Here is a 26,186-nt window from a genome sequence, read left to right on the forward strand (position 1 = left end):
TCTGGCTTATCTGGGGTCAACCCATCCTTACCAAGGTGTGGTGCTCTGATTCAGATCCCTCGGGGCCATGACAACTCCAAAACAAACAAACAAAATAAAACCCTATAGATACCAAAAGTCCAAAGGAAATTACTGGAAGCAGGTCAGGCAACTTTTGAGTACACGGTTAATATTTTGGATACTGTATATAGTCAGTCACAATTGAAATATTCTCTTCGGTTTTAGGATGGAATGCTTGAAGGACTGGTTAGTGAAGTAAAACATACAAAATCATTAACTTCAATAGCTATTCATGAGAAATAGGAGTAGTTACAATCTGAATTTGGTGTTCTCTGCCGTCTTCTGCAGTGTGCAACTGACACCAAGAAGAGAAACTCATTTAATGATGAACCTCTGAGAATGGGTCAGTACATTAAAATGACAGACAACTTGGAGCTCAGGGCACAATTGCTCACAGAAGACTGTTAAAGTAGTTACTCAATCTGCACTTACCATCTCCAGCATAAATGAGACAATGGCACAAACTAATACAATATCAAATTGGGAAAAAATTAAGAAATACTGATTCATCTGGAATATGTCTTTGAGACTCAACATTGGAAGAGGGAAGTTAAAAGAAGAACGTACTACTTCCCCTGTGCTTGCACAGAAGTGTTGTGGGAATAAGCACAGAGGATGATGGAAATAGATTAGGGTATTGCAGAGCCGAAGATCCATCAGAACTTCCAAAGGGAGGAGAGGAAAAGTGTGGCCTGCTGACTAAAAATGGAGCATGAGGAATCCAACTATGGTTCTGGGAATGAAGACAAAAGCCCTGAAAAGAAACAGCTACTTGAGGGCCTCAGCTACAGAGGATTCCTTAACTGAGGTACAGTGATAGAGGCAAGGACACTGGTTTCTGATGCCCACTTCCAGCTCAAAAGCATCCCTATTTTGACATGGCCTATCTTTACAGCCACCAAGGCCCTTAACTTTGGAAATCAATTTTTTTCCTGCACTTCATCCCAACCTCCACTCCTTTATAGAAACACCCACCCCTTATTCTACCGCCTGTTCAAATGCAACTTGCAATTCATGGGCAAACATTGCCTGACCACACTTACAAATATTTTACTCCATTAAAGATATTATACAAATGCAAGCTGTTATTTGGTCATTAATACACATGGAAGAGCTTCATAAGTTCAACTTTACCAAAACCTGTCTTGACTGTCTCTCAATTGTTAATATCCTTGTCTGAAATCCAGTACTAGATTAGAAAAAGTTTTCAACTATGTAGTAAAACACCTTTAACGTCCGGTTACGATGGCGCTACTGAATGCTCACTGGTAGTTAAAAAGGCAGGAAGTTCAAATACACTAATAATACCTTTCCTGAGGTAAATTGTGTTAAATTATGGCCACAAACAGTGAGGGGCAAGCAAAGGCAAGGTGAGTTCGGGGGATGAGCCAAACTGGTGTGCTGCAGAATCGAGGCCGATGGAATGAGCTATTTGGACAGAAGTTGGGGCAGAGGAGATTCGATGTGTGTACAACTGATCTGGGTGCAATGCTGGATCGTACTGAGCACCGAGGAGATTTGAAGAGCTTTATCGATCTATGCCTTTCCTTTGGGTTCACTAGATTCATGGAGAAGGGGAGCTTGCTACATGGGCAACAACTTGTTCTCCATACCATACTGCACTGGCTTGCGTATCTAATCAGTTAGGACGCAACATCCATGGTCGACCCTGACCAACAGAGGCCTCAGACAGTGAACAGAAGGAAACACAGGAACTAAAACATTGTAGATTTCCAAATAGTCTGATAACATTAGTTTTACAGCAAAGTGGGGAAGAAAAAATTGAAACTGTTGTCTTTGGTCTTTATTCCTTACTCCTCAGACAAATGAACCAAACTTTTCAAATCTTACTACTGTCACTTTCTAAGTAATACACTTCACATCATCATCAAGAGTGCCTACATGGACCACCTCAACATTGCCTGGTACCTTTGCAGCAGAAACTGAAATTCACATTTTATACCAATGCACCCTCGCCCAGAGTCCAGCTACCTGAACTGAACTTGCAATAGGATCTGACTGCACAAGTTGGGTATTAAAACCATATATTCTCAGCCTCTGTGAGTTTGGCAGTGACAACTACTTATAAACAGATACTCGGGCTCAGAAATGTAAGATGTTATAGGCTGACTGCCAACAAATTGCCAGGAGATAGCACAGGAAGCACTTCCTCTTCTTAATACGACTCCACTGTACAGCTGCTTCCCTGACTTCAATTGTTTGTATCGGCAGTGCCAGGTCTGGTTTTCATTTTGTATCCTCTAACCTTGATAGTTCTCTCTCACTGTATTGCTTATAAATCAAATTTATTTTTATTTTTTTTAAATTCAGAGTCCATTAGTCCAAAAGCACCAAATTGGATTCATCCACCATCTCACCTCAGGCTGACCATATTGTTCAATTTAAGATTCTTAATTGTTTGCCATTTTCTTCATGGTCTTTATCCTCACTTTCCCCAACCTGCTCCAGTCTTCTAGCCCTTAGATATTTCCACAGTGCTAATTTTGGACATTATCCCAATTTTAAGTTAAATCCCTCTATCAAATGCCACATACTCAATGACCACCATCCCACGTTTAAAATCTTGTTTATAAATTTCTGCCCTTCTACTACTCTTTCATCCTTTGAGATGTTCCTTAAAACTTATTGCTCCAAACTTTGAGAAGCTTGAATGTTAAGTTTGCGTGGCTTAGTAATGCACCCATCTTAGACTTCCTGTGATAACATGACGTTGTGTGAGGATATGGCTTATCTTCCAGTCGAAACCCGCTTCCACTGTGTGAGTCGTTGGTTAGCCTGTTTGAAACCGGTAGCAGCTCTTTCCCATTGGTTGCTTTGTGCGCTACAGCTCTGCTGTCTGGTTTCAGACACCCCAGGTATAAGAATGACACGTACAGGAGGCTTACTCTCTTTCCTTTGTCCCTAGGGCGCACTTCACAGAACCACTGGGAAAGTAAGCTAAGTGTGCATGCCTGGAGCAAAGTTATCTGTTTGTCCAATATTTAGTCTCGTTGCTTGTGTAACTTGTAGGGGAGGGGGACACAAATGTTTGATTGAATCTTTTACTGCTTGTAAACAAGTTATTAATATGTTTATTCATAGTCAGTATTTTCTGTCTCACTCACCAATCCCTGAATCTGCTCCCACGTTACATGTGATTCTAAGCCTTTGGCGTATTAGAGTAGAATCATGACAAGAACCCAGCAGAGATGGTTATAGTACTTTACTGTTATGTCTACAATACAAAAATTCTGCACAAAAATGAAAATTAAAATGTTAAGAAACCAATATTTAATTGCAGCAAAGCAGAAGCCAAAATAGTATTCAAAAGGGTAACAAACTCCTTGACTAATTTTCTTGGAGTGTAGAAAAAGCAAATGGATAATCCACACGCAGTGGATGATACGATTGGTCAAAGCTGAGTACTCTTCTACAGACCGAACTTGAATGTTCCAAGCAAATCCTACATATTGCAGTTAGCATCCCTTGACACATGATAAATCAAAAATTCATTGACCTCATCCAAAAGGATTGTTCAATAAGGCAACTCGATGAACAGCAATTAGACACTTCCTCTATGCAGCTACAATTTAATCATATTTACAAGTAAAGACATTTCAGTCATTCTCTATATTAACCATTGGCTCCCAATGTCCCCACACTTGTGGAACACATTAGGCAGAACTGCAAGATCCACTTTTGCCTGCTTTGTGTTTGAAGGTAATAAACATGTTATTTAAATTCCTGAGTCATTAAATAATTTCAAGACTGTAGCTAAACTCATTGTTCCATAGACTCTGAAAGCAAATTAAACCAATTCCCATAAACCACACAGTGATTTATTAAGCTTTAGCATGTCATTTCCCACTATTACTCACTCACTATTAACCAAATTTGTGCTTACCACCATCCTGGTATGCAGTGAAACATGTAATGTATTGTGGATATGCTATTTATGGATCCCTTGTACTCTGACCACTTTTCAGATTGGTTCTGACAGAACATTCCAACTACTTCTGGAATCAATTTCCTTCCAATAACTCATTTATAGAGAATGTTCGAAGTAAACGCATTTCACAGTAGAATCTCGATGCCACGTTCCATTAGCAAACCAAAGGAAAACACTAAAGCCACCATCCTTTACATTTCAAGCTGAATGTGCACTTAACTGCACACGAACAATGTCAGTTTCTAACATCTGAAATAGTGCTGATCACAATCTTATTATACTTAACAGGTTTTGAATGTGTTTTTGCTACATGATACGGAGACCAGGTAATTCTCCGCTTAAATTGCTTTCTGATGACCCAGAAATAGTGTACACAAGTATACAGGATCACTGGATTAATGGTCAGCTGAACAATGAGAGAAAAACCCTAATCTATGATAGGTAAATTGATCTCGGCCAGGCAGCACTGCAGGGCTGAGTAGGTGGTAAATTACCCCTGAGGAACAAAGATTAAACACAGATCTCCATCTCAAAGCTTAGCCACAGCCAGGGAGTTGAATAGTACTTTTAGTCCTCATCTTCCAACAGTCCTTAGCAAAAAAATTCTTTCATCACAGATCACAGAACTTGGAGATGAGAATTTATTGTTGAATTTCTGGGAAAGAACACATTCATACAGCTCCTTGCTTTTTTTTTAAAAAGTGTGTCGCACCAGACAGTCAGCCATTCTCGTCTGGCGCGTGGTGTCAGGGTTGGTCCCCTTTCGGATTAACCGGGTCAAGGTATGAACGCTCCTGACTCGACCCTAGTTTTATTTTAAACGATGCCGAGTGGCTAGCTCAATGCTCAACCCGGCACGGATGGAAGTGGCCCGACTTGGATTCGAACTCGGGAGCCTTCACTCGAGTCTAGCTCCTTGCTGCATTACTGTTTTATACAAGTTTATACCAACAGCGGCTAACGAGAATTTTCTCATTTTATAAGCTGTGACTACAGTTATAAGCACCATGGTCATTTTACATACTGTAAGATTTTACAAACTACAGCAAGGTAAATAACTGAGTAAAGTATCCCAAGCTGGACGGACACTTGTGGAACTTTTTCAAACTTAACTGTGGCACAAGATCTTTAACAGCTGTGTGAAACAGTATCGAATGTGGTTTAATAAACTTGGGGACATGTCTTGTCATTAGAAAACCCAAGGATTGAAAGTACTTCTGACTCTTGAAACAGTTCGCTCTTCCTCAAAATCCACCGAGCTTGCAACAGCAGCAAAGTAAGGTTGCAGGTTTGTTAACACCACTTGTTGGAGGGTAATAGGGCCAGGAACACATTGCCTTTAAAAAGTGGCAGAGGCAAAAACCTACATCACATTTTGACAATATTGGATGTGCACTCAGGGCAATAGAGGGCTACAGACAAAAAGCTGCAAGGTAGGATTAGATTGTATGGCTTTTAAACAAACCAGCACAGAAATAATAGGTGAATAAGCTCCTGTTTCATTACTAACCAATGACTTCTTGATTCTACAACCTGATCCTAGAAACAAAAGTACATCTTACTGTCAAAGGTAGGTAACAGTAGGCTTTAGTTGTTTGATGTTGAACTAAGTAAATGCCACTATTTTGGTCTCTTGTTGAAAAGAAAAGCTTTAGGAACTCTGACAAATCAGTATTCCTAACCATTTGCATCTGAATTGAAATACAAGCCTCCAGCTGAATACGGAGACCAAAACTATTTTCTATGGATCCCACGCAATAACATGTAATGCCATCTCTCTCCGGAAAATATTTTGGTGAATTAGACCATCTGAAATCATACTGTCCCATTTGATCCCGAGAAGAGTTTAACTCTATGCTCTCCATCACAATAATAAACCTCCACTGAATACTAACATTACTCTTTGCCCTCATTTCAGAATCCTTGCTACTAAAATCTTATCACATTAGATTTCCCCCATCCAATCTCATTTTCCATGATCCAATCCAAAACACTGTAGTCCTTTGCTTAATTCACTCCATCCCATTCAGTCCTCCATGTTTGGAGAGCTAAACTGGTTCATCGAGGTACTTTTCTCATCACTGACTTCAAATCCCTCTGAGCCATCTGCCCTCAACACCAATATCCCCAAACCAGGGACACTGCCCATTTGGTTTTCACACAATCCCATTTATTAGACTTCAGTTAATGGGCCAGAGATTCTTAGAATTCCTCCCACATTCTTTCCACACTATTATTTGTGATTATTTGCAATTCTTTGATGCTTTTGGTCATTTGTCCTGGTATCATCTGTCAAGCTCTGAGATAAAGCATCCCAAAGGGACTTAAAATTTACAAATTTTAACTATTTAACACTTGCAGCTTCACCAGAAAACTTGTTTACATTGTTTTGTTAAAGTATTGTTACATTTTCCATATTTCATTAAAATAAATTTAGCTGAGGTAAACGCAGGTTATTTTTGTACACCTGAAAACTTGATAAAGGGATAAACTTGGTAAAAGGGAATATTCAGTAGAGATACATCATTTCAAAACTAGCCCAGTAATGGACATCTGGACTCTGGATGCATTTTCAAATCTGCAAATACCTCACACGAAATATTTCTATTTTACAGAAATAATATTAATTCTTTCCCCTTCATCAAACTCTTTGAACAATAGTCATAGAATCATACAGCACTACAGTGCAGAAACAGATCCTTTAGCCCATGCCAAACTGCATTTCTGCCTCATCCCATCAACCTCCACAAGTACCATAGTCCTCTATTCCCCTCCATTAAAGGTCTTGCCCAAACCTTTCTTAACTGTTGAAATCAAACCCACATCAACCACTTTCACTGCAGCTCATTCCACACCTACACCAACGCAAATTCAGTTCTCCCTTAGGTTCCCCTTAAGTCTTTAACCCTTAAATCCATAATTTCTAGTTCTCATCTCACCAAACCTCAATGAAAAAAGCCTGCTTGCATTTACCCCATCTATACTCCTCATAATTTTGTATTGTTGCTGTTGTTCCTTGTGGCGCATCAAGCAGCAGTCTAGCCATTTCTTTAGTGTTTTTGTCTATTTGGGGTTGTCTATTTAAAAAAAAATCAAGGCCAAGTTGCCAGCTCTATGTTCAACCCAGTACAGATGGAAAACCTGCAAGGAACCAGCCGGATTTGAACCTGAGACCACTCGCCTCAAAGTCCAGTGCGGATGCCACTACACCATCAGCCAGCTATAATTTTGTATTTTTCTATCAAATTTCTGCTCATTCTCCCATGCCTGGTGGAATAAAGTCCTAAACTAAACAACCTTTCCCTATAACACAAGTCTCAGCAACATCATTTTAAATTTTCTTTGTACTCGTTCAATCTCATTGATATCTTTCCTGCAAGTAGGTGATCAGATCTGCTCACAATCCTTCCAATTTGGCCTCACCAATGTCCTGTACAACTTCAAAGTAAACACCCAAATCCTGTACTAAATACTCCAATTATGAAGGCCAATATAACAACTCTATCAGTGATGCCACTTTCAAGGAATTATGTATTTGTATTCCCAAATGCCTTTGTTCTACTACATTCAGTACCAAGTTCTACCCCGGTTTGTCCTCTAAAATGCAACACCTCACTTGTCTGCATTAAATTCCACCTGCCATCTTTCATCCCATTTCCGGAACCTGCTGCAGGCAATGATGGCCTTCTTCACTATTCACAATCTTCCTGATTGAGTTTGTCACATTACCATGCAGAATGCTGACCACAGATGACAAACAACAGGCCCAGCGTCAGTCCTTATGGCAGAGTTCAGAGTTCAAACTCTACATCATCTGTAAAGGGTCTGTACGTCCTCCCCTTCAAATGCAGAAATTTTCTCCAGATCCTTCAGTTTCTTCCCAGAGTCCAAAGAACATACCGGCTCATAGGTTAATTGGTCATTGTAAATTGTCCCGAAATTAGCCTAGGGTTAAATTGGGAGTTGATGGCAGTGCAGCTCGAAGGGCTGGAAGAAACAATTCCACATTACCCCTCTAAATAAGTAAATAAACTACCAGTCACAGGCCTCCAGAGAGTCAACCACCCACTGCCACTCTCCGGCTTCTCCCCCTAAACCAATGCTCAATTCAACACCCTAATCCAAATTTTCCTCAATCCATTTCTGCAGAGGGGATGGCATTTTGAAATACAAGACTAAATATTTAATTACATTTAAATAACACTTCCATTATTACATATCCACCTCTGCCAAAGCATAAAGTCAGAGGTCAAAGCAGTTACAGGCACTTCAGCCCAAAGTCTGCACAAACCACAACTCACACTCATCCTGCATCAATCCGATTGTTTCATTTTCCCCACATTTCTACAATTCCCCCAGAATTGACCCATCACCTACAGTAGGTGTAATTTATAGAAGCCCATAAATCTCCCAACCTGCACCTGGAGGGAAAGCCACTCACAGGAGGAACTTGCAAACTCCACACAGATAGCACCCAAGATCAGGTTTGAATCCATATCTCCAACCTTAAAGAGAGAAGGTTCAGGCAGAAGTGCAAAGGAAGAGTCAGATAGTAAGGATAGGAAGACTCAAGACAGGGGCAGAGGGAATGAGGGTGGGTGGGGAGGGAGGGAGAAAGAGCGAATGAGGTAGGGAGGGTGGGGGAAGAGGGAATGAGGGTGGGTGGGGAGGGAGGGGAAGAGGGAATGAGGGTGGGTGGGGAGGGAGGGGGAAGAGGGAATGAGGGTGGGTGGGGAGGGAGGGGGAAGAGGGAATGAGGGTGGGTGGGGAGGGAGGGGGAAGAGGGAATGAGGATGGGTGGAAAGGGAGCAGTGAGAGTGATGCGGATGTAAGGAGGGGGAAGAGGGTATAGGAAGGGAGAATGGCGAGGGTGAGGCCGCCTTCGGCTCTCCACTATCCTCTGCGCCTCCGCTTTCATTGTTCGCCTGAAGGAGAAAACGCCTGCATTACCGGACAATGATACGGCCGCCCGGAGCCTCCCTACCGCCTGGCTATCCACCTGCTCACAGCTGAGAAAGGAACCCGTTCAGGGTCTCTCCCGAGACGGAATAAGGGGCCTCACCGTTGTCAGGATCCCAGACCCGGCGGAACAACCGGGAGGAACCCACGTCACGGACGCACCTCCCACCCTCGCATGCGATAGGCCTTATTACAGACTACGCTATACGTCAATCAACTAAACTGCATAATATAATAACATGACGTAGCACCGGCTTCTTTCTACGCTTCTGATTCGACCAATCTCACGTCAATCATCGAGTAGACTGACGTAAGTGGTTCACGGACGGTCGACCCTTCCTCCTTTGTAATTGGCTGCAGTGAGGACAATTGCTTTCTGATTGGACATCTATGATGTCACACGGTTGCTACGCGGGTGAAATGTGTCTGGCCTGAGATTATCAATCAAATCTGCTCGCTGTTGCTGCAAGGTTTGTTCGAAGATGGGGAAGAGTGCGAGTGGGGTTAGGATGATAAACTGCAGATGTTGTGGTCAAATCAACACGTACAACAAGCTGGATGAACTCAGCAGGTCGGGCAGCATCCGTGGAAACGAGCAGTCAACGTTTCGGGCCGAGACCCTTCGTCCGGTCCTGACGAGGGGTTAGGATGATACTTTCAGGAGATGTAACAGGAGGATTAAAGCGAAGATACTGTGGGAATGCGCTCTGGTATAACTTGCAGAAAAGCTGCGGAACGCTTTCCAGCCTCAGCTCCGGGAGGAGCGATGGGCTGTAAAACAGCTCTGCTGGGATCACCAGACCGGTTAGTGGACAGAGAAGCAAGGTTCTTCGTTAGGTTGAGGACCTTTCAAAGCGACCTAGCTGTATCCAGCATTTTCCATTTAATCCTCGAATTTTCATCACGGTCGCTGGTTTGAATTTATATAGAGAGGGTGTGGACTAGGAGTGAAAGGGTGCAAACTTTATATGCCAACAAATCTGAGGGAACATCTCGTTTTTTGTTCCAGCTACTCTGCATTTTCGTTTTTTCTTTTTTAATTTTAAAAACTAATTTAGTGGTTCTATCACGGAGTTAAGAGGTCGAGAAACTTGACTATGCGTTACACCAAAATAGAATATTTTACAAGCAAGCTAATGCTTCGCCTGGATTCTAGGATGACAGGTAAGGTTGTAGAAGGGCATTTGATCCAGATTTCCAGCATCTGCAGAATCTCTTGTGTTTAGGATTAACGAACTTTGGAAGCCTCGTTGTCTGTCTATGTTCCAAGCCTACACTGGTATCACTACCCCCGACGCTACATCGACCACCGCATTGGTGCTGCTTTTTGTACCTACGCCGAGCTCGTTGACTTAATCAACATTGCCTCCAACTTCCCCCGCCCTCAAATTAACCTGGTCCATTGCCGACACCTCCTTCCCCTTTCTCGATCTCACTGTCACTATCTGGAGACAGCTTGTCCACTGATTTCTATTATCAACCCACGGACTCTCACAAATACCTGGACTATACCTCTTCTCATCCTGTTACTTGTAAAAAACGCCACTCCGTTCTCTCAATTCCTCCGTCACCGCCGCATCTGCTCTCAGGATGAGGCTTTTCATTCCAGAACGAAGGAGATGTTCTCCTTCTTCAAAGGAAGGGGCTTCCCTTCCTCCACCATCAACGCTCGATACTCTCGGTGTGGCCTCCTGTATACTGGTGATACCGGGCGGAGATTGGGAGACACTTTGCCGATCACCTATGCTCTGTTCTCCAGACGAAGCGAGATCTCCCATTTTAATTGCACTAGCCATTCTGATATGCCTCCTCTACTGTCGCGATGGGGCCACTCTCAGGTTGGGGGAATAACATCTTGTATTCTGCCTAGGTAACCTCCAACAGGATGACATGAACATCGGTTTCGAACTTCCCCACTTCACCATTCCCATTTCTCTCACCTTATCTCCTTGCCTGCCCATCGCCTCCCTCTGGTGCTCCTTCCCCCCCCCCCCCATCTTTTCTTTCTTCCATGGCCTTCTGTCATCTCCTATCAGACTCCCCCTTCTCCAGCCCTGTATTCCTTCACCAATCAACTTCCCAGCTCTTTTCTTTACCCCTCTTCCCCCTCCCAGTTTCACCTATCACCTCGTGTTTCTCCCTCCCCTCCCCCACCTGTTACTCTGCTCCTCATCGTTTTTTTCTCCAGACTTGCTGAAGGGTCTCAGCTGGAAACGTGGACTGTACCCTTTTCCATAGATGCTGCCTGAGTTCCCCCAGCATTTTGTGTGTGATGCTTGGGTTGACAAGTGTCATTTTACACTGGAAGGTGCCAGGAGAAGGGAAATGGGTAGTGGTAGATTATCAGGAAAGGAATAGAGCAATGAGAGAATGCACAGCACTGGATCTGCTATTAGGGAACGAGACAGGGCAGGTGACAGAAATTTGTGTAGGGGGACACTGCATGTAGTGACCACAATGCCATGAATTTCAAAGTAAATATGCAAAAAGATAGGTCTGGTCCATGGATTGAGATCCATGGAAAGGTCAACTTTGATATTATGATCAGAAATGAACTGGCAAGTGTGGATTGCCACAGGCTGCTTTCTGGCAAAGGTGTGCTCGGAAAGTGGGAGGCCTTCACAAATGAAATTTTGAGAGTTCAAAGCTTGTCAGAATAAAAGGTAAAGATAACAAGTATAGGGACCTTGGTTTTCAAAATATATTGAGGTCCTGGTTAAGAGCAAAACTGAGGTGCATTGCAAGTAAAGGTAGGTAGGAAAAAATGAGGTGCTTATGGAGTCCAAGAAATGCCAGAGAACACTTAAGAAGGAAATCAGGAAGGCTAAAAGAAGGCATGAGGTTGCTCTAGTAGACAAGGTGAAGGAAAATCCTAAAGGATTCCACAGCTATGTTAAGAGCAAAAGGACAGCAAGGGACAAAATTGGTTCTCTGGAAGACCAGAATGGTAATCCATGTATGGAGCCAAAACAGACGAGGGAGATGGTAAATGCCATTCTTTGTATCTGTATTTAGTCGGGAGATGAATACAGAGTTTATAGAAGTGAGGGAAAGCGGCATTAACTTCATGGATCCTGTGCAAATTACAGAGGAGGAGATGTTTGCTACCCTGTGGCAAATCAGGGTGGATAAATACCCATGGCCTGACAAGGAGTTCCCCCAGACCCTACAGGAGGCAAGTACTGAAATTGCCAGGGCCCCAGCAGAGATATTTAAAACATCCTTAGCAACAGTAGAGGTACCAGAGGATTGGAGGATAGCCAATGTTGTTCTGCTGTTTTAAAAATAACTAAAAACCAGGAAATTATAGTTCAGTGAGTCTGTTTCCCATCAGTTGTGGGAAAGTTATTGGAAGGTATTCTAAGGGACCAGATATAGAAGTATTTGGATAGACATAGATTGATTAAGGGTTGTCAGCATAGCTTTGTGTGTGGTGAGTCATGTCTAACCAATTTTAAAGAGTTTTTCGAGGAAGCTACTAGGAAAGTAATTGTTGTCTATGTGGACTTTAGTAAGGCATTTGACAAGGTCTCGTGTGGGAGGCTGGTCAAGAAGGTTCAGTCGCTCACCATTCAGGATGAGGTAGTGTACTGGATTAGACATTGGCTTGGTGGGAGAAGCCAGAGAGTGGTTGTAGAGGGTTGCATCTCTGACCGTAGACCATAGACAATAGGTGCAGGAGTAGGCCATTCGGCCCTTCTAGCCAGCACCACCATTCACTGTGATCATGGCTGATCATACACAATCAGTACCCCGTTCCTGCCCTCTCCCCATATCCCTTGACCCCGCTATCTATAAGAGCTCTATCTAACTTTCTCTTGAATGCATCCAGAGACTTGGCCTCCACTGCCTTCTGGGGCAGAGCATTCCACATATTCACCACTCTCTGGGTGAAAAAGTTTTTTCACATCTCAGTTCTAAATGGCCTACCCCTTATTCTTAAACTGTGGCCTCTAGTTCTGGACTCACCCATCAGCGGGAACATGCTTCCTGCCTCCAGCATGTCCAATCCGTTAATAATCTTATATGTTTCAATCAGATCCCCTCTCATCCTTCTAAATTCCAGTGTATACAAGCCCAGTCACTCCAATCTTTCAACATATGACAGTCCCGCCATTCCGGGAATTAACCTTGTGAACCTACGCTGCACTCCCTCAATAGCAAGAATGTCCTTCCTCAAATTTGGAGACCAAAACTGCACACAATACTCCAGGTAGGGTCTCACCGGGGCCCTGTACAGCTGCAGAAGGACCTCTTTACTCCTATACTCAATTCCTCTTGTTATAAAGACCAGCATGCCATTAGCTTTCTTCACTGCCTGCTGTACCTGCATGCTTGCTTTCATTGACTGATGTACAAGAACACCTAGATCTCGTTGTGCTTCCCCTTTTCCTAACTTGACTCCATTTAGATAGTAATCTGCCTTCCTTTTCTTGCCACCAAAGTGGATAACCTTGCATTTATCCACATTAAACTGCATCTGCCATACATTTGCCCACTCACCCAACCTGTCCAAGTCACCCTGCATTCTCATAACATCTTCCTGACATTTCACACTGCCACCCAGCTTTGTGTCATCAGCAAATTTGCTAATGTTACTTTTAATCCCTTCATCTAAATCATTAATGTATATTGTAAACAGCTGCGGTCCCTGCACCGAACCTTGCGGTACCCCACTGGTCACAGCCTGCCATTCCGAAAGGGACCCGTTAATCGCTACTCTTTGTTTCCTGTCAGCCAGCCAATTTTCAATCCATGTCAGTACTCTGCCCCCAATACCATGTGCCCTAATTTTGCCCACTAATCTCCTATGTGGGACTTTATCAAAAGCTTTCTGGAAGTCCAGGTACACTACATCCACTGGCTCTCCCTTGTCCATTTTCATAGTTACATCCTCAAAAAGCTCCAGAAGATTAGTCAAGCATGATTTTCCTTTCATAAATCCATGCTGACTCGGACTGATCCTTCTACTGCTATCCAAGTGTGTCGTAATTTCATCTTTTATAATTGACTCCAGCATCTTTCCCACCACTGACGTCAGGTTAACCGGTCTATAATTCCCTGGTTTCTCTCTCCCTCCTTTCTTGAAAAGTGGGACAACATTAGCCACCCTCCAATCAGCAGGAACTGTTCCTAAATCTGTAGAATATTGGAAAATGATTACCAATGTGTGCACGATTTCTAGAGCCACCTCTTTAAGTACCCTGGGATGCAGACCATCGGGTCCCGGCGACTTATTAGCCTTCGGACTCAACAGTCTATCCAACACCGTTTCTTGCCTAATATAAATTTCCTTCCGTTCATCCTTTACCCTAGTTCCTTTAACCACTATTACATCTGGGAGATTGTTTGTGTCTTCCCTAGTGAAGACAGATCCAAAGTACTTGTTCAACTCATCTGCCATTTCCTTGTTCCCCATAATAAATTCATCCGTTTCTGTCTTCAGTGGTCCAATTTTGGTCTTAACTATTTTTTTGCTATTCACATACCTAAAGAAGCTTTTACTATCCTCCTTTATATTCTTGGCCAGTTTACCTTCGTACCTCATTTTTTCTTGGCATAGTGCCTTTTTTGTTATCTTCTGTTGCTCTGTAAAACCTTCCCAGTCCTCTGGTTTCCCGCTCATCTTTGCTATGTTATATTTCTTCTCTTTTATTTTTATACTGCCCTTTACTTCCCTCGTCAGCCACGGCCGCCCTTTACACCCCTTAGGATCTTTCTTCCTCTTTGGAATGAACCGATCCTGCACCTTCTGCATTATTCCCAGAAATACCTGCCATTGTTGTTCCACTGTCTTCCCTGCTAGGGTATTGTTCCATTGAACTTTGGCCAGCTCCTCCCTCATAGCTCCATAGTTCCCTTTGTTCAACTGTACTACTGGAGGCCTGTAACTAGTGGTGTGCCAGAAGGATTATTGCAGGGTTCTTTGTTGCTTGTCATCTATATCAATGATCTGGATGATAATGTGGTTAACTGTGTCAGCAAATTTGCGGATGGCACCAAGACTGAGGGTGTTGAGGAAGGCTATCACGGTTTGCAGAGGGATGTGCATCAGCTGGAGGAATGGGCTGAAAAATGGCAGATGGAATTTGATGCAGACAAGTGAGAGGTTTTACACTTCGGTAGGACCAGCCAGGGTAGGTCTTCCACTGTGAATAGTAGGGCACTGAGGAGTGTAGTAGAACAGAGGGATCTGGGAATACAGGTCCATAATTCATTGAAAGTGGTGTCACAGGTAGATAGGGTCATAAAGAAAGTTTTTGGCACATTGTATTCATAAGTCTTGCCTGCTTGCCTCTTTCTGGCCTTTTTCTGGGGTTTTGAGGGTGGGGGGAGTGGGATTCTTTTTTGCTTTTGCTTTTTGCTTAGTTTTTACTTCATGGGCTGGCTCGAAACTACCAAAATGACTGGAGTGTCGTAACTTCTGGTTCCTCTTTGAACTTGCTGTCCTCTTCCGGATTCATGAGTTCATCTTCTTTTTAACCTTATGTGTTAATTGCGATAAATATTGGCAATATGGATAAGATTATCAATTTTGTTTCTTGGAATACTAACGGTTTAAATCATCCGATCAAACAGAAAAAAATATTTAAAGTATTCCACAGAATGAGTGCTAATATTATCTTTGTACAAGAGACTCATGTGAGGAAGGAGGATAATGAACTTTTTTTAGGTTTTGGAAAGACCAACAGTATCATTCAAATTCCCAAGCCAAAGTAAGAGGCATTTCCATTTTTATAGATCCCTCAACCTCTTTAATACACTATGAAATAATTTCGGACCCACAAGGTAGATTTTTGCTTCTCACTGGTTTACTTTTTAATCAAAAAGTTGTTTTAGTTAACATTTATGCTCCAAATACTTACTGTCCTGAATTTTTAAAGTGTTTATTTACAACTTTTCCTAATTTAAATGAGTACATGTTGATAATGGGTGGGGATTTCAACTGTTGCTTAAATCCCTCGATGGATAGATCCAAATCCACTCAGGTTCTTCTGAATAAATCGGCCTCTCTTATTAAATCCGTTATGGTTGATTCTGGAATTTCTGAAATTTGGCGATTCTTACACCCCAACGACAAAGAATTTTCATACTTTTCTCATGTTTATCATAATTAATCAAGAATTGACTATTTCTTTATTGATCATCGTTTACTTCAGATTCAGATTATTGTCATTTAGAAACCACAAATGCAATGCAGTTAAAAAATGAGACAACGTTCCCCCAGAATGATATCACAAAAGCATATGACAAAACAGACTACACCAGAAAATCCACGTAATGTTTGACAATCCCCAATCCAGAGTCCGGAGAGGCTGCTGCGTATTAATATCGCGCTACCGTCTTCTTTTTTTTTAAATATGGAACGCTTCACGAATTTGCGTGTCATCCTTGCGCAGGGGCCATGCTAATCTTCTCTGTATCGTTCCAATTTTAGTATATGTGCTGCCGAAGCGAGCACCGCTACCGTCTTAGCGCATTCCCCAGAAAGGAGCTCCAAATCCACCAGACAAACAAGACAAAAAACTAAAGCTACAAGACCTGCACAAAACCACATAATTACAACATATAGTTACAACAGTGCAAACAATAGCATAATTGATAAAAAAAAACAGACTATGGGCACAGTAAAAATAGTCCAAGATGTTAAAGGACTGTAAGTTCAAAAGAAATCACCACACAGTTTCCACAAGTCCCCAGGGTCCCGACAGACTCGCCATCCCACGCCGGCGGCAGAAGGGAATACCCCTGCTGTGGACTTCCAAGGCGCCGCCTGACTCAGCCTCACAGACACAGCACACAATGAAAGCTCCGTCGAACTCAGCCTCACAGACACAGCACACAATGGAAGCTCCGGCGAAACTAGCCTCGCAGACGCAGCACACACCGAAAGCGACCTGAGTCAGTCGAACCTCCGAGCCGATGACCATCCCCTCCAGCACAGCTTCTCCGAGCACCATCCTCTGCTGAGTGTATTAAGACGGCCCCGCCAACGGCCATCAGCAACACGACCCCGAGGACTGGGGGCCTGTTCTTCCCAGCAGAGTCCCGGACCTCACAGCAGCAGCAGCAACAAAGAAGGTCTTCCTGGAGATTTCCTGATGTTCCTCCGTGCTCCCACGTCCGTTTTCAATCGATTATGATTGCGCACGGCACCCCACTTCACAAATAACAGATAATCGGTTCTGGAGTGGCCGCTGCAAGCTGCGTCGCGCCGCCATCTTGGATCATAATCATAACTTACAGATGTTATTGATTGTAAATATGATTCCATTACCATCTCTGACCATGCACCTTTGAAGCTATCTATTAAGACAATGGATTCATTTTCTAATGCTAAATCTTGGAGGTTCAACTCTACTTCAGGACTCAGACTTTCTTAACTTTATTAAACAACAAATTGGTTTGTTTTTTTTCAACAAACTCTACAGAAGAGATCTCTAGTGGAATATTATGGAACACTTTTAAAGCATTTATTCACGGACAGATTATTTCATTCTCTGCTGGAGTTAGGAAACGAACTAATACTGAAATACTAACATTGGTCGATAAAATTAAAGAAATTGATAAGATTTATTCAGTGACCCCAGTAAAGAACTTTATAAAAAGAGAGTTGAACTTCAAATGGAGCATAGTTTGTTATTATCCTCCTCGATTGAAAATCAGTTAATTAAATCTAGAACACAGTTTTATGTACATGGAGATAAATCTGGCAAATTATTGGCTAATCAATTGAAAACTGCTTTGGTTAAACAACAAATCATTAAGATTCGTAAATGAGATAGCACTTTGACGATTGATCATAAAGAGATAAATAAATCCTTTCAAAATTTTTATAACTCTTTATATCAATCAGAATTTGTTGAGGATTCTTCCATAGTGGATGAATTTTTAAGAAAATTGAATATCCCGAAATTAACTGCAGAAGATTGTGTATTTCTAGATGCACCTAGAGGTTTTTTTTATTAAACTTTTTTTATTGTGTTTTCAAGTAATTACAGAATAAAAGTATATTAAAAAATGTATATTACCCATCCCCCCTCCCCTTAACCCCTCCCCCCCTAACATACCTATAGAAAAAAAAGAAAGAAAGAAAGAAAAAAAAAAGAAAGAGTGCCTGGATATTGGAAGATCCCCACATGCTCCATGGAGTTCGTAATAACTTTAGTATATATATTTATTTCTTTCCCCAAATAACCAATTATTTCATCTTCGGAGCACCTATATATTTAATCCTGTCTTTTGTAAATAAGGGCGCCAAATTTTCAAAAGCACCTAGAGTATTGAAGCATTCGGGCTCTCACGACCAGACTGTGCAACAGTTTTTTCCCCCAAGCCATCAGACTCTTCAATACCCAGATTCTAGGCTGACATCTACATCATTTATTATTATATTGAATTTGTCCTCTACTGTGCCTGTTGTCTTGTTTATTAATTATTAATTAATTATTGTACTGACCTGCACTGTTTTGTGCACTTTATGTAGTCCTCTGTAGGTCTGTGGTCTAGTGTAGCTTTTGTGTTGTTTTTACTTAGTCTAGTGTAGCCTTGAGTTGTCTCACATGTAGCACCATGGTCCTGAAGGAACGTTGTTTCATTTTTACTGTGTACTGTACCAGCAGTTTATGGTCGAAATGACAATAAAAAGCGACTTGACTTAAATGGACACCCCTCTGTGTGGAGGCTGTGCCCCCTTGTCCTAGACTCCCACACCATGGGAAATATCCTTTCCACATCTACTTCATCTAGGCCTTTCAGCATTCAACAGGTTTCAATTAAATCCCCTCTCCTAAATTCCAGCGAGTACAGATCCAGAGCCGTCAAATGTTTCTCATATGATAACCCTTTCTGGAATCATCTTTGTGAACCTCCTCTGAACACTCTCCAATGCCAGCACATCTTTTCTTAGATGAGGAGCCCCAAACTGTTCACAACACTCAAGGTGAGGCCTCACCTGGGCCTTATAAAGCCTCAGCATCACATCCCTGCTCTTGTATTCTAGACCACTTGAAATAAATGCTAACATGGCATTTGCCTTCCTCACCACTGACTCTACCTGCAAGCTAAACTTTAGGGTGTTCTGCACAAGGCCAAGACCCTCTGCGTCTCAGATTTTTGGATTTTCTCCCCATTAGAAAATAGTCTGCACATATATTTCTACTACCAAAATGCATGACCATGCATTTTCCAACATTGTATTTCATTTCCCACTTTCTTGCCCATTCTCCTAATCTAAGTCCTTTTTACAGCCTACCTGTCTCCTCAACACTACCTGCCACTCCACCAGTCTTCATATCATGTGTGAACTTGGCAACAAAGCCATCTATTCCATCATCTAAATCATAAATATACAGCATAAAAAGTAGCGGTCCCAACATTGACCCGTGGGGAACACCACTAGTCACTGGCAGCCAACCAGAAAAGGATCCTTTTATTCTCACTTGCTACCTACCACCAATCAGCCAATGCTCTAACCAATAACTTCCCTGTAATGGCATGGGCTCTTAACTTGGTAAGCAGCCTCATGTGTGGCATCTTGTCAAAGGCCTTCTGAAAGTCCAAATATACAACATCTACTGCATCCCCTTCATCCATCCTACATGTAATCTCAAAGAATTCCAATGGATTCGTCAGGCAAGATTTTCCCTTAAGGAAACCATGCTGACTTTGTCCTATCTTGTTCTGTGTCACCAAGTACTCCAAAACCTCGTTCTTAACAATTGACTCTAACATCCACCCAACCACTGAGGTCAGGCTAAACTAGTCTATAATTTCCTTTCTGTTACCTTCTACCTCCTTTATTAAAGAGTGGAGTGACAATGATTTTTGAAAGATCATTACTAATGCCTCCACAATCTCTACCACTCTCTCAGAACCTTAGGGTGTAGCTGATCTGGCCTGGGTGACTTATGTACCCTTAGGTTGATCAGCTTTTTGAGCCCTTTCTCCCTCATAACAGTAACTGCACTCACTTCTCTTCCCTCTCAGCCTTCAACATCTGGTACAGTGCTAGTGTCTTCCACAGTGAAGACAGATGCAAAATACTAATTTAATGCAAAATACTTGTTTAGTTAATCTGTCATCTCCTTGTCCCCCATTATTGTTTCTCCAACCTCATTTTCTGGCAGTCCCTATGTCCACTCTCATCTCTCCTTATTTTTGAGGTGGTTTTATTGACATCTACAACTCTTGCTCTTTAGGGGTTCAAACTGGAGTTTTATTATAGAAATTAAAACTGAAAATGCTGGAAACATTGAGAAGATCAGGCAGCATCCATGGAAAGAGGAACGATCAACTTCTTGGGTTCAGACCTTCATTCCCAGATTTTGATGAAGAGTCCATGAAACATTAACTTTCTCTTTGCACAGATGCTACCAGACCTGCTGAATGCTTCCATCATTTTGGTTATATTCCAGATGTGCAGCATCTGCATTTTAAACAAATTCTTATTTAACCTAGCAAAGAGTATTCTTCACCACCCATTGCCTACAGCAGTTTTGCCTATTAACAGATTGTAGTTCACCCCAGACATCTTGAGTCACTGAGTAAAAATTCACACACTTGTAACAGGCAGTAAGATAATGGTGAGGCTATTAAAGTTTAAAATACATTTAATATGTATAATATATACAACCTAGAGATTTGTCTCCTTACAGGCAGCCACAATAGAACCCATTAAAATAAAGACCATCAAAAATCTGAACATCCCATGTGCAGAAAGAAAATAAATCATACAAACAATAAAAGCACAAAAATATCAGATTCAGAACTGAAGTTCAGTGTTGTATATCAGCCAAACAGGTGAGTCCTCACTCTTGGATCTGGCCCTGCAGCTTCGATATGCTCTTGGGCCCGGAACCTGCCATCTCCATTCGGCCCATAACCGATCTTTCCAAACATCTGCTTGATCCTCGATCTCAGGCTGGAGCCACTGCCTCAGCTCTGCTGCTTCAAATCACCTCCATTTCCACTCCAACACCAAAACAATGGCTCATGCACCAGGGCCTGGGCCCCACCACTTCAATTCGGCCCGTACACGCCACACCACAACTGTCCTGCACCTTTGAGTCTGCAGTTTCCATGGCAAAGATGTCAGGCCTTACAGGTGGTTCAAAAGCTCCATTCCAAAAGGGAAGTTACAGGCTATTGATTGCAGTGACTGATGTCGAGAAAAGTGTGGTTAATAAAGCAGCTAATAGTTGTGTTTATTGCCAGAAAGTCTTCACTGTTCTTCACCCGCATCATCTTAAACCAGAAATAGCTGATCAGCCAAGACTTTGTCATTTTCTTGCTTGAACATTGGCCTTTATCAGTCTATTTGAAAGGACTGACCTTAGTTTATCTGGAGAGGCCAGACCATGTGGCTAAGTTTCCTGAGCACCCATCAGTTGATGCACAAAATGCAGCCTTCCACAAAAGTATTCAGATTGTCTGCATTAATGATATTAGGTGAAGGATAAAAAGAGAGTGCATGTTCAATCAAGAGTACGTGTTTTAAACAGAAGTTATCATTAAAATGTTTACCAGTTAGTAGCTAATTAACCTTGTGGCAGATGGCAGAAGTAAAAGAAAATATCAGATATAATTAAATGCCTTGAGTCTGGAGTTTAACACATGTCTAACACAGAAATTGCTGAACAAAACAGGCTGTTCACCCCCAGCTAATCATTTTTTTGTTCTCAAACTGTCTTTCTATATCCTTGCATCTTCAGAAACAGCTCTATTTCCATCTTTAATATCTCTATTTTTCCTTTTCAGGGTTCTTTTGAAGACCCTGACCTGGAGTTACACATGGAACCGTTCTCGGGGTTTCAGGACGAGCTGTTGTTTGGCACGCCAAAGGTTCAGCCTTAGAGTCAGGCTCGAATTCAGAAGGCTAGGATCTCGGGACTCTGGAGATGGGCAGATCGAGGGTCGGTGTCACAACAGGAGACCCATGTGTCGTCGGGGAAGTTGGGATATCTGCTGTGTTCTGGAGACCCAAGATGTTTGCATTCTTTGGGCACAGAGCTCGATAAAAGTGATGTAATGGACTTTTAACATCGTAAACCAGCAAGTTGTTTATGTTTACCTGTTCGCTGGGAAATGGAGACACCTCTTTCTACCTTATTAGGGAGAGAGGGAGAGCCTGTGGTATGTCATATACCGGGTGAAGTGCAAAGTCTTTGGGGTAACTGCAAGTCTGTGTCTTTGCTGTTGCTTTGCTCACATTTGAGTGCTCAGTGGTGGTGCTGATGCTTGCTTTTTGCCCGCTGGGTGGGGGGGGATTGTTGCTCACTGCCTCTTACGTGCGGGAGGGGGGAGCTGGGGGAGACTTTGGGGTCCTAACATTTAACTGTCGTTCATTCTTTGGGGCACTTCTCTGTTTTCGTGGATGGTTGCAAGGAAAAAGCATTTCAGGATGTATATTGTATACATTTCTCTGACATTAAATTGTACCTTTGAACCTTTGAATCCTTTACCTTCAACCACCCATCTGACATTTACAAACATTGACATGATCTCTGCTTCAATCACTCCCTGAGACAAAATCTTTCAATTTCTTTCAATATTAGCAATTCTTTCTAATGCTTCTTATGCTGTACCAGCCTCATCTGTACACACAACACTTCACCGCACTGGTACCACTTCCTTCTACCCCTAGTGTTTTTTCTCCTCAAATCCTTTCCTTGTAACCAATTTTCCTGTCTTTAATTTAATTATAATCCCCTTAAGGTTGTTATAACTGGGGGTGATAAAAGGGACTAGCTCTCACTGCCTGTTAAATGCTGCCAATGGTGTGCATCTCAACTAACCTCTGACAACCAAGTCCAGCTCCTGGACCACGTGTGGCTTAGCTACTAAGCCCAGTGGAACCATTTCTACTGATAGAAGATGGGTTACTGGAACCTTAAAACCAGTTACTTTGGGCAGAATAGACTGCTCATCCATGGTTGGCAGCTCACCTAGTGTATCCAGAGATACCGGCCACGTGACAGATGCATTGCCACCTGGCTGGTCAGAGGACACACCACACGCCAATCAACATTTGGTCCCTCCCAACTAATCAATGCACACCTAAATTATTGGTCACCCTAACTGGATTATCTCACCCAGCCCCATGCTATAAAAGGTGAGACATGTGCCTGGCTCGCTCTCTTACAGACCACCTCATTGAAGGTAAGTGCATTGATTTATGTTTGGGAAGGTTTATCGTTTGTCCTGGCAGCTATCCAAGGTCAAGGGGGATAGCTGTTGTAGTGCTTTTCCCTTGTTCTTTGTATGTGTAACTGTACCCTGTCCCACACCACTTTCTGTGTATTGTACAGCTGACCCGACCTTACCCAGACGTGTTAACCCTAAGCGTTTTTTGTTAGAATATTGTAGTTGCTTATGTTGACCCAACTTCCCCATGTAAATAAATTCCTTATTATTAAAACTGTGTGTGTCCAGGCCTCTACTGTTGAGACTCAAAGAACCAGTTATTTTCCATCACAACACCTAGGAGAAAGAGAACTCCAATCTCAAAGCTCTGCTGCTATACCCACCCATGGGGAAGGCTTCAGGAGTACCTCCTGCAGTAAAAATCCAGAGCTGCAGTCCCTAAAGCAGCCTGGCATTGAAATCAACACTGGCTGGCAACTCCTGCAGCACACTAGTGCCAAACTGTATTGGTCCATGGCATTCCTTTGGATTCATCACCTGTGTAGAGAGGTGGGGGGCAACTGCAGGGCAGTTGCCTGCTCTCCATATTGTACTGCCACGGTTTGTGTATCACATAGACAGCTAGGAAGCAATATCCATGGTCAACCCTTACCTGCTATCTTGTCAAAAACACTAAATTTCCCACCATCTTGGAAAATGTATCTTTCCCCAAATGGACAAAAAGTTCAGAATAATGTCATATATTTAGAGATTTATCACTATCGTTCTACTTTTGAATATTTGTGCACTATGGTCACTGGGGCCCAATCACTTCAGCCCCCGAATATTGTGCGCAGAACAAGAAACAAACTGCTGGAGGAACTCAGTGAGTCAGGCAGCAGCTGTGGAGGCAGAGGGATGGTTGATATTTCATTTCAAGATCCTGCATCAAAATCTTTATCCACAGAAGCTGCCTGATCACCAAGTTATTCCAGTAGTTTTTTTATGACTCGATTCCTGCATTTGCACTCTCTTGTGTCTACATTCATTATCAGTCTTTGTCAGGGCCACATTGAAGGCCTATCAGCTTCTGCTGCTGCATCAGCAACCCTCCCTCTGTCAGACACACTGTTGTCTCTAAGCTGGCAGTATCTGAAATGCTCCCACACACATAGCCTTCGTCACCACGCATCTGAAATTTCCTTTAATATCATGTTTTATTAAAGTGCCGTGCAGTTTTCAGGCTATGCAAAAAATTGTCCTGCTCACAGCAATGGTTGATCCACACAGCTGTAAATAAATTATAGAGAATGTTAGTTAGACATGTTAACGTTCATGAGCATTATATCCACAGCGCCTTGGAATGATGAAGCAGGCAGCACACAGCCGGCTCCAAACCTAGTCAGAGCTGATGACTACTCTCCTAAAACGGGACACAAGAATTGAACAGTAGATCAGTCACAAAGAAGGTAAAGATGGAATATGAAAGTAAGGTAGCCAATATTAAAGGGTACCAAGTTTCTTAGTGTAAGAGAGAGGCAAGGGTGGATATAGGACCATTGGAAAACAATGCTGGAGAGCTAGTAATGGGGGACAAGGAAATGGGTATATTTTGTTAGTATTTTGCATCAGTCTTCACTGTGGAAGACTAGTAGTTTGGTGGAAATTCCAGGTGTCAGGAGTCATGAAATGTGTGAAGTTACCATTACTAGAGAGAAAGCTCTTGGGGAAGCTGGAAGGTCTTAAGGTAGATAAGTCACCCAGACCAGACTGTGTATACCCCAGGTTCTGAAGGTGGTTGAAGATGGCACCTGTGTACAATGCTCCTTCAGTTGACATCTTCTGGATAGATCGGTAAACCAGTGCATTCCTGAATGAGCAGCCTGTCAAGTGCTAGATTGGTTGTATAACGATTGTGGAATCAACCATCTCATTCTGGGAAAAGGTGAGGCAAGAACCCTATTTTGAAGGAGAGACTACCTCTGGAAACAAGTGTAAATAGTATGGATACCTATCGGGGATAGTGGGACCTTGGAGGTGCTAAAAAGTTTAAATGCTTCTGTAGATGCTGGAATTCCAAGCAACACACACACGCAAAATGCTGAAGGGAACTCAGCAAGCTATGCAGCATCCATGGAAGAGTACAATCAACACTTCAGGCCAAAACCCTTCATCAGGCCTCTTCTGCAGACACTGCCTGGCTTGAAGCATTTTGTTTGTTGCTTAAAAATTAACCTCTTGGTTTCACCCTTGTAGTTTATTGGCATCCATCACAGCCCTACAACCCACTGAACAGTAATTACACCAGTACAGGCAGCTATCCCTTCAATTGCAGTATTCTCTAATACATAATTTACCCCTGCCAAATCTACTATTTAAAAAAACATATCCTGAAACTACTGGACATTCAGCATTAGCTACATAACTTGGATTTGCTTTATCCAATGTGCCACACATGAAGTCGAATTAACAATTTACAGCTAAGATGTCAATTTTATCACTAACTGCAAAATGCTAGTTTATTTGCCATCCATTGTGGTGAATGGGATCCTTTATAGGATCCCAACTTGAAAAGGAACATTAGGACAGGAAAAGATCCTGTCTACTGCATTTAATACAAGTAATTTTCACTTGGAAAAATATACTTTAAAATGAATTCCTTAGAGCTTCCACTTTTATCATTTTGCATCTGCACATAAGCCCCACTTTCCAAGCCAATGAAACACAATGAACTTTAGAAATATTTAATTTAGGAAACAGTAGCCAACTTAGCACACAGCAAGTTCCCACTAACAGTGTTGTGTTATCAATTCCCGTAAGTCCCCAACAGATGGATTTGCACTCATTAATACCTTATCCAATGATTGGAGCTACCCTTGGAATCACTATAAAGACCCATCTCTGGCATGAAGTTTAAGTATAACTGACAGTGAAAGAATTGCCTACAGAGAAATCTGATATGGCATAGTAAAAAACATTCTAAGAAATTAATCTCAAATGCCATACTTAGAAAGCAATAACAAAGCTTAAAGCAGAGAAATATGCAACTTCATTATTGAGAAGAGTTACACTGAACTACCATTTAATTCAAAAT

At 42.2% G+C, this 26,186-nt stretch overlaps 1 protein-coding gene and 1 non-coding gene across 4 annotated transcripts in view; both read right to left on the bottom strand.

The window, feature by feature from the left end:
- Positions 1 to 9,135, bottom strand: part of dapk3 (death-associated protein kinase 3) — a 39,137-nt gene extending 30,002 nt beyond the window's left edge. The window contains exon 1 of one of the 3 annotated variants that reach the window (XM_073068803.1): positions 9,072 to 9,135. The gene's annotated coding sequence lies outside the window, so the exon portion shown is untranslated. Of the gene's footprint in view, positions 1 to 8,959 lie in introns of all 3 variants that reach the window. The other 2 variants (XM_073068804.1, XM_073068802.1) reach the window with 2 other exon arrangements.
- Positions 9,136 to 16,323: 7,188 nt separating this feature from the next.
- On the bottom strand, positions 16,324 to 16,430 carry LOC140740430 (U6 spliceosomal RNA). The gene has a single exon (XR_012101861.1). It is a non-coding gene; the product is annotated as a U6 spliceosomal RNA (small nuclear RNA).
- Between the last annotated feature and the right edge of the window lie 9,756 nt (positions 16,431 to 26,186).

This window comes from Hemitrygon akajei, chromosome 16, assembly GCF_048418815.1.
Source record: "Hemitrygon akajei chromosome 16, sHemAka1.3, whole genome shotgun sequence".
In the NCBI taxonomy this organism is placed as follows: Eukaryota; Metazoa; Chordata; class Chondrichthyes; order Myliobatiformes; family Dasyatidae; genus Hemitrygon; species Hemitrygon akajei.